At 41.6% G+C, this 16878-nt stretch overlaps 1 protein-coding gene across 4 annotated transcripts in view; it reads right to left on the reverse strand.

The window, feature by feature from the left end:
* LOC117431582 (pro-neuregulin-2, membrane-bound isoform) overlaps positions 1-16878 on the reverse strand; it is a 425631-nt gene that overhangs the window by 130191 nt on the left and 278562 nt on the right. The gene's annotated exons all lie outside the window — the stretch shown is intronic.

Genomic DNA, 16878 nt, shown 5'->3' on the forward strand with positions numbered 1-16878 from the left:
CTAACACAGGAGGTTTTTACCAGGTGGGGCATACCTCGCTACTTGGTGTCTGACCGAGGCCCTCAGTTTACCAGCCAGCTGTTAAAAGAAGTGTGCAAGTCTTGGGGCGTCATTAAAAAACTGACTACTGCTTACCACCCTCAGGCGAACCTTACTGAGAGAGCCAATCGGACCATCAAAACAATGATTGCATCATTTGTGGGTGAGAACCATCAGCTGAGGGATGAGTGGCTTCCCGAATTTCGTTTCGCCATCAACTCCGCTAAACATGAAACCACTGGCATGTCTCCAGCGGAATTGGCAGTGGGCAGAGTTCTCAAAGGCCCTCTGGAACAGTTAGTGGCGGTGGCTCCCGCTCCAGGTCCCCTCATTATACCCTCCTAGAACGTCAGCAAAAGAGGTGCAGAAATGTGTTGGATTGGCGCAAGCACGTCAAGCAAAGACTTCTAATTTATGACGTAAAAAATGGTGCGATTCATCCAAGAAAACAGATACAGTTAATGTAGTCAACCTGAAACCTTATTTTGGAGATAAACCCCTAGTACCTCCGGATGGGGGGGGGTGGGTGGGGGGTGGACTATGTGGTGACCACCCCATATGTGCTGCAATAAGCGCAGCCTCTGCTTTATTCTTAATTGAATAGCAGTAAGCCTGGCCAGGTTAGTTTGATTTCTTATATTCAAATTAAAGTTGTCAAAAGTGTTCTCTGATTTTACTTTTCGCAAGATTGCCTAGTTTTATAAAGAAACTCTTTAGGCATTAGTTTACATTCATGAAAAAAAATTAAATATTTTGAAACTGCGCCTTAACTGTCTTTTTTATATTGTGCTGGTTAGGAGTATTTTTCTAGGTCTGCTATGCATTGTTTTTTTTGTATGTTCTTCGTTTTTTTCCCCTTTTTAGCTGTCCGTAGTTGGGGGCGGGGCTTATGCTCCTTTTGCTCATTGCTGGCCGGTTCAAAAAGGGAACCATTTTGGGTAACAGGGGGTCGCCGTTTCTCTCTCCTACTCACTCGCTCCATTCTGATTTTTTATCAGAACTTTTGGTAGATGAGGAGTTTATATTTTGTTAGTCTGTGTTTTAATGCATGTGTATTCATTTGTTCAGCAGTATGTTATTTTGGTAAACGAGTCAAACATCTTCTGCTGCGTTTAGATGTTGCTTCCAGCACAGTCAAACTAACTGGTTTTTTTTCTGTATCGTGGTTTTTTTTCTTGCTGGGTTATTTTGTGACCGTTCTATCGCTGCTTTGGATCTTCATTTTCTTTGCTGAAGAATAGTTTGCCTGGACTTTTAAAACTACATAGTTTTAATGGAATCAAAGGGAAGATGTCTGCACAGTGGATTACAAACATCATCCGGGTGAGATCAAACCTTTTTGTTCTTTCATTTTTTGCTACTGTGTTTGCAGTTTTTTTTTGTGACTGGCCATTCTGGTTTTGCATTGGATTTTGGATATTTTGAAGTATTATTTCTTGAAACTTTTTTCTTTTTGGATTTGTTTTTCATGAAGGGGACTGAACTATGATTTAAAAACCTGCGATTGGGTTAATTAACCCTTACCTGCTTACACTGTATTGTCAATTGCTGGTTAAACTAATTTACCCTTTATGCATTGTGTGCTTCTGCTTTGCAAGTGTTTGGATAGTGTTTGCTGTTATAGGGCTATGTTCAATTATGCAATTCTGTATCTCTTGATTTAAAAAAACCTGTTGGTTGGGTTAATTAACCCTTACCTGCTTACACTGTATTGTCAATTGCTGGTTAAACTAATTTTACACCTTTTTTTATAGTGAGCCTCAGTGTTGACATTATTGATTTGCTGATATACTGTTTCATTTGGTCTATGCTCATATGGTTTTTATATCTCTTTCACGTTCTAGACTGACTTCTAAAACATTTTCTGGGTTAAGCATATTCCTCGGGTCCCCTTTTAAATTCCTCTTTTACGCTGTAACTTATTACTTGCTGTTTCCAATAAAATTAAATGTTTGCTTATGGAATCAGTATACGCTTATGGTCTAAGTGTCTAGTAGGAATACTAAGGAAGTTTGTTAGTGTCATGCCATAAATATAATATTAAACTGCTCTTGGGTAACTTCTATACTTTCAATTGTGCTTGTTTTGGAAAATACAAGCAATGCGAACAGGAATATAAATGGTGAAGTTTTAATTGAAAATAAAATGACAAATGAAGTATATTGCGCTAGTGCTGGGATGAACGTGGGTTTTTCATGTTCAAATTTTTTAAAGGATATTCGAAGAAATATTCAGATTGAGAAACTCATTGCCGTTTTCTATCAGAGATGCTGAGTCTGTCAACATTAAAGATTTACTTTTATGGTTGAGCCTTTTTAATCTGACTTGCAAACATCATTGTTTTTATCTGTTTGATTTGCTTACTTTTTATAATCGTGTGTTTTATCACACTTCTTATTCAAGTATTGTTTTATTCAATTCTTTTATTTCGATGTGTTGTTGTTACTATTTATTATTATTGTAGTATTCTTCCCACTTCTTGGTACTGCATACGACATGTAAATCACTTTGAGACACTGTGGTATGAAAGGTGTTATAGAAATAAAATGTCATGTTCTCTCTGTGCATTATTCAAGGTACAAGGAGGCAGATTCATTCTGAATTTCTAGTGCACTTGAGATAATGGCAACAGTGACAGTGAGCTGTATGCGGATTTGCCGGGCATGTGAGTTCAGTTTTAGAACGGAGATGGCTCTGGGTGTGAGCGGATTGTGATAACAGAGTAGGGAGATATCTGTAAGAGACAGGGTGGCTTCTTTATGTTGAGTAGCAAAATGAAGTGCCCGAGGCACCTGAGACAGAGCTGCTTCCTGCTATAGTGTTACTGCACCTAAAATGTGTGTTCATGTAAATATACAGGCATTGATCAGTAACAAATTACAGTATACCCTCGCTATAACAAACCTGCTTATCAAAGGCACCACAGTTCTGTTTGAAACCCGGCCACTATTTTGACTGGAAGTACTGTAAAATAAAGCTCTGCTTGTATCGCTCAATAGCATTCCCTGTATCTGACTGAGGATGTGCTGTCACAACCAACTCTTGTTCATTCACAATACTAATGCAACAAAGAGGCCTACTCAGGGGCAGAGCCCAATGAAAGGCCTCTTGTCCCTTGTTCAATGTTTTACAAGTGCTTTTTAGGAAATGACCACCCATCTTTCAATAATCACAAGGAATGACTTTTGAGTTAAGTCAAGGTATTTCAAAGAAAAACTGTAGAAAAGTTAGTCAGACCCTGTTGAATTAGGTGGGCCTTGGCATAAAAATATGTAGGGCATCAATTTCTCTGCTTTAACTTTTCCATTTTAGATTTTTAGCTCTTACTATATATATATATATATATAATAATTAAACACAGCGGGGGGGGGGGGGGGGTAGTATCCTTCCCGCCTAAAAACATGTGTTAATTGTTTTTGTTTATTATTTTATTGTTAAATATCACCTGCACCTGGCTGTTGTAAATTAGAGCCAGGTGCAGAGAATTTAAAGAAAACAGCCAGTCCCTTCAGGGCTGCTGTGTGAAAGAGTCCAATTGAAGAGGTGCTCAATCGTACTAAAAAAATGTAACTTCCTTTTGTTTTGTTGTTAAACTCTGTTTATTTAACAGGTAAACAGCTTAGCTGTCCTTTGTATTAGAAAAGGTTCCTGACGTGTGGTCAGCACTCCAAAACAGAGCTAGGTGTTTTGTTTCGTTGTGTTTATTTTGTTTAATAAAAATAGCGCATCAGTGCTCAGAAAATCTCAATGCACAATGAAAACGTAACAGTCAAAGTTTTACATCAATAGCTTATTGGACACATAATGTTATTTACTTGTTAATTATTACATATAGTAGTATCCGTTTTATAAGCCAATACAAAAACTGTTGTGCAAACGTGATCCCTACGTCAAAATCATCATCATCTCCAACTATCATGTTTGTACAACACTGCACAAGAAAGAGGCACCCAGTGGTAACACTGAAACAGGGTTAACTTTGTTTAAGACAATTTTTTTTTACTGTCGTAATGTTTTTCTAATAAGAACACATTTCATCCTATACATTAGTTACTCTGTACAAACTATTAACATGACATTAGCAACATGTTAGTAAACTCAATATTAACAGTTTCTAAACTTAAACACTGCCCTTATAAATAAAGCATCACCAATTTTCCTACAGCACTGTCCCAATACTTGTTGGAGAGCAGCACACTCAAGCCCTTTATTTTCGTTTTTTTTTTTTTGTTAGCTGTGCTATAGATTTGAAGTTAACAAGTTTCAGCTTGTGTCTGATTTTGTGCTCTGATAATGCTTTTAGGCCTCCACTCTGAAGCATGTGATTCAAGTCAAACACATGGCAGAATGAAAAGCTGAGGCAGGTAAATTATGTTTACATTTCTGAAGTCTATTTAAAACTCTTAAACTGAACAACATGTTTAAAGATAAGTTTCAATACGAACAGCAGTGTGGAGTAGTGGTTAGGGCTCTGGACTCCTGACCAGAGGGTTGTGGGTTCAATCCCCGGTGAGGGACACTGCTGCTGTACCCTTGAGCAAGGTACTTTACCTAGATTGCTCCAGTAAAAACCCAACTGTTTAAATGGGTAATTGTATGTAAAAATAATGTGATATCTAAATAATGTGATATCTTGTAACAATTGTAAGTCACCCTGGATAAGGGTGTCTGCTAAGAAATAAATAATAATAATAATATATACTACAGTTCAATTGTGATTCCAGTACTTTCCTAAAACATCTGACCCACACGGAAGAATGCTATAAAATACACAAAGGATGGACACTGAATGCTGAGTGAACATTTGTTTTCCTAACACATTTTGGAATCTGTGTTCAAAGGACAGAATGACTGGGTGAATTGTACAGTTCAAAATCATGTTGCTAAGCAGGTGTGGTGCTTGATCTGAGGCAATTAATGACCTGACATCAGTTGCTTAACTTGGGTATAAACATACTTTCTTTTCCATACATTATACTTTCATGGAGTTCTGTGGTTAATTCACATTAATGAGGATGAAAACAAAGGGTGGATATTGTCTTTTGTGGAGTAACTACAGGACTCCATGAACTCTCAATAGTTATGGCACATTTGTTCACACATTGCAAAAATGAACTGAATAATGTGTCAAACAGTTAAAAGACAAGTTTCCATCCTGTGTTATCAATGATCAATAACGATATAATATACTGATGAAGGCCATTGCTTGAGAGAGACGGTAATCTGACTAATATACTGTACTGAGTTTTAGTGCCACTGTTCACCAGCTCAAGTCTAAACATTGTGCCAGTAATAACCCAACAGCACAGCAATTCCTCGAACTGGGATCTCTCTCATTAATCAGTCAGTACAAATGTCACAATCCCAACTATGTATGCAAACTGGATAAAGCTTGTGAGAGAACTTGCTCGAGCTCAAGGACTCAAAGAACACTGTATTCTAAGGACAGTCCAGGCTTGAGATGGGAGCTCTTAATCACCAGAGCAGCTTTTTCGGACATCTCAGTTAAAGCACCTACCTAGTACTTATTATTATTATTATTATTATTATTATTATTATTTATTTCTTAGCAGACGCCCTTATCCAGGGCAACTTACAATTGTTACAAGATATCACATTATACATTATTTCACATTATACAGATATCACATTATACATTATTTCACATTATACAGATATCACATTATTTTTACATACAATTACCCATTTATACTGTTGGGTTTTTACTAAAGCAATCTAGGTAAAGTACCTTGCTCAAGGGTACAACAGCAGTGTCCCCCACTGGGGATTGAACCCACAACCCTCCAGTCAAGAGTCCAGAGCCCTAACCACTACTCCACACTGCTGCCCACTGCTGCCCACTTAAATGGCCACGATCTGCCTTGCACACACGATATTGCAGTCAGTGAAAGGAATGATGGCCAACATGTCTCTTGAAATGAGTCCACTGTGGTGACATTTTCATACTGCTATCCTAATAGCATGAACACAGAATACACATGGGTATACACTGCAGCACAAACAGCTAAATCAGTACCAGACAAACAGTGTGCTAACCCATGAGGACCGCTGTGCTTTATTATTCCAAATCCACTGCGTTCCCTTATGAAACTGCTAGGGTTCCCTTATAAACCTTTAGCACAGTAAATGTGCACAATGATTTTGCAGTTTTCCCATTCTTTTTCCATGGTTATACTATCCATGTCCATGGTTTTGCAAGTTTTTTTTTTAAAATATGCTTTACTATACCTCTGGGCTTTCCAATGCTTACCTATCATATTTTGACTATGCTTTATTACACTTTGCTGTTTTACTGTGGTGCATTTTATAAGGGAATTCCTTTAAGGTATTAGATTGCCAATACAATATGATATACAGGTAATGGGTATACACTCTGTTTCAGGCATGCACTTTCACACTGGGCAGCGGATTGCTGTGGTATACACCAGTGCTTTGTCGGCATTCTCAGACACATATAAACACAAGAAATTCCAAGATTATTAGTGAGTTGATGACACAGTTAAAGCATCAATGACACAGTCAAAGCATCAACCCCTTTGGCAGCTATGTATCTATGATTACAGAGGATCTAGGACAAAAGGTATTGTTGTATTATCACCCAAATAATCCCCCAATTTACGCTAAACATCATAAGCCCAGCTGGTCTTCTTATCCCATGTACTATATATCAATGGAAGGAGCTGTCAAACTGTGCGGTTTAGGCAGGAAATAATTAAACTCATAACTTCACATAATCCTTCATTTATAAAACTTAATGGAAGGCACGTTGAGAAACGTTTCAGCTGATGTCTTTATTAGAGTTAAAAACACGTTCTTATATTACCTAATATAATGATAAAAACAATCTACCATTGCAATCTTAATTCCTTGAAGATAGAATAATTGAAATCATGAACTAAGGACTAAGTAGTTTCTTAGTTAATGATCTGAGTGTTTAACTCCTTCAGTAACTGAAACACTACCCTGGGATAATGAATTCTTGTCTTATAATTAAAAACAAATACAAATGGTATGGATGCCAATTGATTGGTTGACTGGTCTGCAGTTTTGAATGGATTCATCTTTCCTATATACAGCTCTGCAATGTTGAAAGACTTTTTTCTAAATATCAGTCCATTTTGAAAATAGTCTTAGCTAAATATTATAATAAAAACACTGTTTGGAAAAATGATCCACTTCCTGAGTGTCTGCAAATCCATGCCCTGTAGAATAGTATGTGCAGAATCAGGCCTATTCAGAATGAGTAACATAGCGACAAGGCGTGGGGAGGCTTCATTAAAGCAAAAACAACAAGGTCTTCTCTTGAAGGCAACACTATGGAAGAATGTATTTTACAAGGGATTATTTTCCAGTAAAATTGCGTACGACTTTTGGGAGCGGCAGCTTTACATAAATGGAAAAATACTATACTGCAAAAGCATAAACATGCAACCCCCACAGGTAATGTGTATTCCAGGTCAAACACTAGCCAAGTGCTTACATGCAATGTTTAGAAATTCACCGTCTTCTGATTGGATTTATAGCCGCTCGCCAACACAGCCTCTCTTAGTGAAAATCTTTAAACGGCATATTTATTGCAGATGAACTGAAGCATAAAGAAGGAGCTTCCCAATCCACTGAGAAGTGGCTCTTTGATCACACTAGGCATTTCTAGCATTGTAAATATTCTGGATGTATTCTTGTCTACTGGACAGATTATGTAACTGCCATTTAGGTGGAGGCTGGGGTTCTGGTACTATTCCAGAGCAGTCTGTGGACAGTACTGTAGTAACAAGATATTCACTGAGATTAGAAGGGTGTTCATGCCAATATTTCTCATTGCCCCTCACCTTTAAGAAAACATCATTTGAGTTGTGATTCATCAAACTGTTATGCTGTTACTTCTAATTACAAAATTGATGTTTTGCACATAACCAGGGATAATAAGGAGCAAACAAAGAAAATCACAGATTATTAAAGGTAATGCCAAATGCTGCTTTTGTCAGGCAGAAGAAATCAAACCTGAGGCCCAAAAGGTTAGTAGCTGTATAACAATAGAGATCTCGATGATGTGGAAACACCTTAAACAATTCATTCCATCCACAGCACACCCACGTGGCCACACATACTTACTAAGTGACTAACTATTTATCTATATACAGTATCTATCTCTCTATAATAAAACTCAGTGGGGGTATATGTAGTATTAATGTTCAAATACAGTACATTTAGAAGTTACAATTCTAATTTATTTTAGTATTACTACATCTATAATCTATATACTGCACAGGGTTATCAGAAGTCACACATTTACCACAGTGCTGTGTGGCATGGCACAAGCCCTGCTGCTGTCAATAGCGTGTGGTGGTGGCGGGGGGGAATATAAGGGTGGCAGGGATAGGGTTAAATCTGTCCCTGCCAGCAATCACAGGTGTGGCCATTCCCCAATTAGGTAATTGATGCTAATTGGGGAGTGGCCACATGTCTAAAAGGAAGTAAAATCCTTTGTTTGTTGGAGGTGTTCGTGTGTGTTGTAATTTTTGTATTGTTTTGCAATGTGGTAGTAAAGGCTAATGCCCAGCTTACAAGTGTGTTGTTCTTTTGTTTAAACCTTTTATTTTGGCCCTCGTGTCGTGTTTTGTTTGTTCCTGTTTGGTTTTGTGTTTAATAAATATTTGCATACGCACTTAAACTGCAGCTTTCTGTCTCTGGGTCGAATTCCTGGCGGTAGCCAGCCTGGGCCATGACGCAACCCTGTGTCACAATGCTGGCTGTAAACTCCCAACCTAGCACTCTAACCGCTGCACAGTAGGACCAGGCATGTTTGTGCAAGCAGTTGCAGAGGCTGACTATTTGCTTTAATGCACTACCACATTCATCCCACAGAGGCCAGTCTTCTATACCCTATGACATAATTAAGGAACATATTCCAAATCTAAGTTCTGTGTTCACTGTTTTAAGGACAGTTTTTATTTTTTTTTATAGCTGGTGCTAAAATGTGCCGTCCAGCAGTATAGGCCCAGTGATGATGATTCTAGACAAAGACACTATTTGAATATTCAAGTTATTTCCTTTCATTAAGAATATGCTCCGGTTCTTTTGAAAACAATGGGCTGAATTCTCAAAAACATTTACTCCAAATCGTCATTGTGACAGGGCAGAAGCCCTGCACTTGCAAATAGGGTTTGGCTTGGGGTGTTATTAAAGATGTATTATTTTGTATTTAGAATTTGGCATGGATTGAACTGCAGGGTTATGCTTCGGGGTCTCCTTCCTGCTGGGTAACAAGCCTTGGCCAGCACGCTACACTTGCACAGTCATTAACACATTTTTTTCCGAAAGGAGAAACACACAATAAAATTACCAAAGCAGATAAAAACAACTAAGGGCTCCTTTCACAGAATGTTTTTATTGGCGTTAGTACCATTTCTGGCTCAATATCAGTGCCAATAACATTCTTCAGCAAATTAGCTAACCCGCAAAGGTCAGTCTGTTTGCCTGAGTTAGTGCTATAAAAAAACATTTTAATAGCGCTTCGTGAGTGTATTTGGGGCGTTCCCGTGTTAGTTATATCATCTCTGCAATCCACACAGTTGTGGTACACTTGTTAGCATCTTCTCAAAAGAGCATTATTAAAACCAGGAAAGGGCAGCTTTTACACAATGACTTCTTAATCCCATTCTTATACACGGAAGTAATAGGAAGATGTCTGTCATTCTTTGGTTATATAGAAGGTCAGAAAGCAATAATTAGGCAGGGAAATCCCATCAGCCCCAAATCTGACCCCGAAGAAATGTGACCAGATGAGATGCTTGTTACAAGGTTCCACCTCACACTGCAGCAATATCAGAGCTATGAGAGCATTTTCTTTACAGTGTATGTTACTTCCTATTACAGTTATTATTATTAAAGGGTACATAAGGATCTTTTTATTTTATTGTGTAACATGTTCCCATGTGTTGCTACAACTGTTTACATAAGGTGTGTGTATTGTTTTATTTCTTTTTTTACATTTTGACCACTATTTTAAACTTTTAAATTGCATTCCCTGCCTCAGGATGGCTTCCCATGTACCCGCATGGAACTCTCAGAACTACATTTCCCATCATCCTCCTGCTCACTGGTAAATCCATCTCGGTTACATATGTGAGCAGGAGGATGATAGCCATTTATTAGCGCATGGAAATGTATTTAAAGGGGATAATAAGAGTCCTACTATCATGATACAACAGATGGTATTAACGCACATTAATTATTCATAATTATTCAAGCGTTCAAACGCCATGGAAAAACTACCATTTGGACAGGGCAGCAGTGTGGAGTATTAGTATTATTATTATTATTATTATTATTTATTATTATTATTTATTATTATTATTATTATTATTATTATTATTATTATTATTATTATTATTATTATTATTTATTTCTTAGCAGACGCCCTTATCCAGGGCGACTTACAATCGCAAGCAAATACATTCAAGTGTTACAATACAAGTAATACAATAAGAGCAAGAAATACAATTTTTGTTCAAGTGTGACAAACCACAATTCAATAATACAGCAGATAATAGTGATACTACAGGTTAAACACTTGGCAGATTACAATATTCTGAAGTACAGGATTAAATGCAGTAAAATAGGGGGCAGATAAGAGCAAAATAAAGCACATTTAAATGAAGGGTGATAGTGTCCCAGGATACAACAGAGGAGTTCTACAGGTGCTGTTTGAAGAGGTGAGTCTTAAGCAGGTGCTGGAATGTGGTCAGGGACTGGGCTGTCCTGACATCTGTAGGAAGGTCGTTCCACCACTGCGGAGCAAGGGTGGAGAAGGATCGGGCTCGGGAGGCAGGGGAGCGTAGCGGAGGTAGAGCCAGTCTTCTAGTGCAGGCGGAGCGGAGAGGTCGAGTGGGGGTGTAGGGAGAGATGAGGGTCTGGAGGTAGCTGGGTGCAGTCTGGTCAAGGCATCTGTAAGCTAGTACAAGAGTCTTGAACTGGATGCGAGCGGTGATCGGGAGCCAGTGGAGCGAGCGGAGTAGTGGAGTAGCGTGGGCGAAGCGAGGCAGAGAGAACACCAGGCGGGCAGCAGAGTTCTGGATGAGCTGGAGCGGACGGGTGGCAGACGCAGGGAGGCCAGCCAGGAGGGAGTTGCAGTAGTCTAGGCGGAGAGTACCAGGGCCTGGACCAGGAGCTGGGTAGCATAGTTAGTGAGGAAGGGTCGGATTCTTCGTATGTTGCTCAGGAAAAATCGGCAAATGCGTGCCAGAGTGGAGATGTGCTGGGAATAAGAGAGGCAGGGGTCCAGGGTGACTCCAAGGTTCTTAGCGGAGGAAGAGGGAGAGAGTGTGGTAGATTCCAGAGGAACAGAGATGGAGAGATCAGAGTAGGGGGAGGAGAAGGAAAAGAAAAGGAGGTCAGATTTAGAGAGGTTGAGTTTGAGGTGATGCGAGTGCATCCAGGAGGAAATAGCAGACAGGTAGAGATACGGGAGGAGATGGTGGGGAAGGAGAGGAAAATCTGAGCATCATCAGCATAGAAATGGTATAAGAAACCATAGGATGCGATGAGGGGGCCCAGGGAGCGGGTGTAGAGAGAGAACAGGAGATGACCCAAGACTGACCCTTGGGGGACTCCAGTTAAGAGAGGGTGAGGTGTGGAGGTTGCTCCATGCCAGGTTACCTGGTAAGTGCGGTTGGAGAGGTAGGAGGAGAACCAGGCCAGAGCAGTGCCAGAGATCCCCAGGTCAGCAAGAGATGATAGTAGAATAGAGTGATCAACAGTGTCAAAGGCAGCAGAGAGGTCGAGGAGAATTAGGACAGAGGAGAGAGAGGCAGCTCGGGCACACTTAAGTGAGTTGGTGACAGACAGGAGGGCGGTTTCAGTGGAGTGAGCAGAGCGGAAGCCAGATTGGAGAGGGTCAAGCAGAGAGTGGTTGGACAGGAAAGCAGAGAGCTGGCGGTGTACAGTCTGCTCGAGGGTTTTGGAAAGGAAAGGTAGGAGGGAGACAGGACGGTAGCTCTGGAGGGAGGTGGGGTCGAGGGTAGGTTTTTTGAGGAGGGGAGTGATAGAGGCTTTTTTGAAGGCAGAGGGAAAGATGCCAGAAAGTAGAGAGGTGTTGAGGAGTGAGGAGATGAAGGGGAGTAGAGCAGGAGCAGCAGCTTGAAAGAGGTGAGTGGGGAGGGGGTCCAAGGCACACGTGGTGGGTTTGTGACCCTGGAGCAGGGCGGAGAGATCAGAGTCTGAGATGGGCAAGAAGGTGGAGAAGGAGGGCGAGTTAGTAGGGGATGTAGTGGGTGTAGGGGTTGGAGCAGGAGGGGGTGCGGGGGAGGGAGAGGTGTTAAAGAGTTTGCGGATATCTGAGATTTTAGAAAAGGAGGCAAAGTCGTCAGGGGAGATAGAGGAGGGAGGAGGAGGAGGGGGGAGGGTTTAGGAGGGAGGAGAAGGTAGAGAATAGTTTACGTGGGTTGTTAGTGGAGGCTTCGATTACAGATTGGAAATAAGCACATTTAGCAGAGGAGAGAGGAGAGGAGAGTGCGGTAAAGGTCTAGAGCAGCAGGGAGTTTGGTTCTCTTCCATTTCTTTTCAGCAGATCGCAGTGTTATTCTTGCGGAGCGCAGAGGAGAGCCAGGGATGGGGAGGGGAGGGGCGAGCAGGTCGGGAGGTGAGGGGACAGAGGGAGTCGAGGGAGGAGGTGAGGGAGTCGAAGAGGGTGGAGGTAGCAGAGTCTATGGAGAGTTGTGAAAAGGAGTCGATAGGAGGGAGGTGAGAGAGAGCAGTCGAGGCAAGGACAGAGGGGGAGAGAGAGCGGAGGTTATGGCGAGAGGTGACAGTGGGGGTAGGAGGAGCAGGGAGAGTGGGGAGAGACAGAGAAAAAGAGATGAAATAGTGATCAGAGAGGTCCAGGGGGGTGACAGAGGGTGGTGGGGCAGCAGGCCCTGGAGAAGGTGAGGTCCAGTTGACGGCCAACTTTGTGGGTAGGAGGGGACGGAGAGAGACAGAAGTCGAAGGAGTGAAGGAGAGGGAGGAATCCAGCAGAGTGGCTGGGGTTGGAGAGATGGGTGTTGAAGTCACCCAACAGGACAGTCAGTGTAGACAGAGAGGGGAGGGAGGAGAGTAGATAGTCGAGTTCATCCAGAAAGTGAGTGAGAGGCCCAGGGGGGCGGTACAGAACAATGAGCAGGAGTTGACAGGGAGAGGTTAGTTGGACTGCATGAAATTCAAAGGTACTGACAGAGAGGGAGGTGAGATCAGAGGGGACAGAAAAGAGTAAGGAGGGAGAGAGGAGAAGACCCGTCCCACCTCCCCGTCCAGTGAGACGCGGGGTATGGGACAGGATGTAGAGAGAGGACAGGGCAGCAGGAGTAACAGTGTTATCAGGGGACAGCCAGGTTTCAGTGAGAGCAAGGAAATCGCGCGAGAGGTGGGAGGCAAAGGCAGATAAGAAATCAGCTTTGTTAGCAGAAGAGTGACAGTTCCAGAGTGCACCAGAGAGTGTGCGGGAGGGGGGAGAGGCAGAGAAATTAGGTTAGAGGGGTTGGAGGAGCAGCAGCGGAGGGAGGGCAATGGACGAGGATGGGAGGACAGAACAGGGATGTGAGAGACAGTCATAGCAGGACAAGCAAGACAAAAGGCACAGTAGGAGCAGTGGGGTGGAGGATACAGACCTGACTAGTAGTGGTTAAGGACTCTTGACTGGAGGGTCGTGGGTTCAATCCCAGGTGGGGGACACTTGCTGTACCCTTGAGCAAGGTACTTTAACTAGATTGCTCCAGTAAAAACCCAACTGTATAAATGTGTAATTGTATGCAAAAAATGTAATCATTTACAGGCATGTTTATCTATCAATTTAATAAATAAATTGTTAATTTAAATTGTTAATTTTCATTCTGAAATGTAAAACATGATATCTGGTTCTGGTTAAAGAAATCTCTGTTTGCAAACCATGCTTTTAGACTGCCTGGTACTACCCACGCCATTTTGTCTGGTAGGTGAAATAGCGACAGAATGACAAGACTTCAGACAGGGAAGGAAATGGTCTAGCGGTTGTAAACAAACTGGAAAGCGCTTCGTTCCAGTACAGTGCACAGAAAGGGAATTATGGAGGCATGTAGTAAACAACCACCAGTATATAATAAAACAAGACTGGGTGGGACACTAGCTTTAAAGATTCCACTCATCATCACTTCCAGCCTCTAGCCAGACAGGGAAATTACAATACAGTATGTGCTTTATTCTTTGAGCATGCTTCATAAAGGAACCCCCTTAGGCCTGGCATAGACAGAGCTGGAGATTAACACATTATTCTAATGTAAAAGCAAACACACTGCCGGATAGGTAAAGACAGAGCTGATCTGCCGGGCTAGCAGAGACACGTCATGTTGCTCTCGTCACCACATTGACAGCCTGTGATAGATGGGAATGTAGTTTTTACATCTTTAGGACGGTTGTTATCTGATAAGTCCATGTTTCCTGTAAAACAGTTGAATGGAAGTACAAAAAAGAACCAAATGGTAAAGATGTGTTCCCTTTGTACAGCTATACCAGAAAAAGTAACGTACAACCTCCCACTGCTGAAAGCCGTAGCAGACTCCTGCTTGGAAGACAGCTGATTTGTAATGGTATTCATGTGATGTTATGGTCCAGGATGAAACATTTGGCCTCAAGCCTCCTTCGTTTGATGGTCCCTTGCCAGGATGTTCGAGCGAGACAATAGACCCCCTGAGGTAACCTGGGGTAACTGAAGAATGGTGGCGAATGGGGGAGGGGGGTATGTGAAGCAGAAAGAGGGTTCGGTATGACTGATAGGTGATACGTGTGTGGGGTCATTTCTATCTCCCGAACAGAAGTTACATGTAGTGGCAAGCAGGTTTGAAGGGAGTATACGATAATTGTAGTAACAAGGTTTTACATTTTATTAGGAAATGGAAAATGATTGTGGGATATTGCATTGTAAGTACAACATATAAATATGGTCTAACGAGACAAATAAGCACCTGATAACAAGGCCATCAACAATATTTTTTTGTTTATTATGTGCAGCAATTGTGAGCAGTCATACAAATGTATTTCCAATTTCTAACATTCAGCTGCTTCAGTCTGCTGCACTTTAAACCCCACTATACTCTAATACAAAATGGACAGAGACAAAAAACAACAAAAACACTTTTTTAGTCCTGTTGTTCAGAGTTAAACAGAGGCTGGTTTATAATGCAACACAGTCTGTCTGCTGCGTGTGGTTGCCGGCTGTGGATGGTCAGCGGGTGGATGTGTTCCAGCGGGGTGTCAGGTATGAAAAGGTCATGTTCATTCACCTCAGAGCTGCTGCAAAGCCAAAGACAATGGGCTAAACGCCGCCCACGCTACCTGGACAAATAGACCTTGGTGTAATGGGTTTGTTTAAGTATTGAACAGAGAAGATTAGATCAGGGATTGTAGATCCCACTCACGTACAGAGAGCAAGGTGAATAAGCAGGACCTCCCTTGTATTAGGAGTAGCGCACACCGTTTTCACCTTTTATTTGATAGTTTTTGTACAGTGTTTTTGTTTTGTTTTTTTGTACACTTGCCATATGTCCCACGTGAGCAACCATTGTTGGTAGCATCACGTGGGGTTCTTGTATGTTCTGTGTGCGTCTGTAACTTCGTCACAATCTCCTGCCTGTCACTCAACAGTGAATACATGCACCCACACACCAGCAGCCTGTCACATCCTTTTGTATTAAGGTGAATAGATTGCCAAATGTCATTATATACTTCAAAAGCTTACCGCATTTTTACACTCACCAAAAGTGATTGGAAAGTGTGCTAATCAAGTCTTAAATCTTTTTTTTTTTTTTTTTTTACATCATAGTAACAGTGGCAACATTTTCACGGGCCCCCTTTCTTGTGGTATTTGTAGGTTATTTGCTCATTGATATTTGAAAGATAACTTGTATCACTCCAGGTGCAGTAGGTCAATTACACTCTGCAATCATTTTTATCAATACAGTTTGCTCATCCTGATATTAAAGAAGCAAACACATACTTTTCTAGTCCTTAAGAAGCTGGTAAACTTCTAAACTCAGTGGAGTCCCAGTAGACTGAAAGGAGTGAATATATGGCATGATACAACAAAGATCGTGTAATTCCAGACAACAAAGGACCGGATAACAGAGATAGTTTAAGAGGATTTGCAGATTAAATACCAGCGACCTTTATGTGATCTAGTTTCCAACAAGGGGCTTGAATTCTTAAGGAAAAACGGCACACCCTCACAATTTAATTATAGGTAAAACCTCTTGGTGCAACCTGCAGTTGCGCCAAGAGTTGGCTGTGGAGTTATTGATACTGTCGAGCTGAATCCTAGAGGATTCATCAATACTAATCAAACCACAAGAACATGCACATGATGGCATGTGTGGAATTTCTTTTTTTTTTTTTTGTCTCCATGTCTCAAGCCAGTCCTGGACTGGAGGGAGCACCCTTTCACTTTCCCTGCTTCCTCCTACAGTCCAGCCTCAATCTGCTTCCTCCTGCAATCCAGTGTCTTCCCTTTCCCTGTGTCCTCCTGCAATCCAGCCTCTTCCCTTTCCCTGCTTCCTCCTACAGTCTAGCCTCATTCTGCTTCCTCCTGCAATCCAGCCTCTTCCCTTTCCCTGCTTCCACCTGCAATCCAGCCTCTTCCCTTTCCCTGCTTCCTACTGCAATCCAGCCTCTTCCCTTTCCCTGCTTCCACCTGCAAACAGGTTAAGGGAAGACACTGGATTGCAGGAGGAAGCAGAGTTAAGGGAAGACACTGGATTGCAGGAGGAAGCAGACCTGCAATCCAGCCTCTTCCCTTTCCCTGCTTCCTCCTGCAAT

The sequence above is a fragment of the Acipenser ruthenus genome, chromosome 22, assembly GCF_902713425.1.
Source record: "Acipenser ruthenus chromosome 22, fAciRut3.2 maternal haplotype, whole genome shotgun sequence".
In the NCBI taxonomy this organism is placed as follows: Eukaryota; Metazoa; Chordata; class Actinopteri; order Acipenseriformes; family Acipenseridae; genus Acipenser; species Acipenser ruthenus.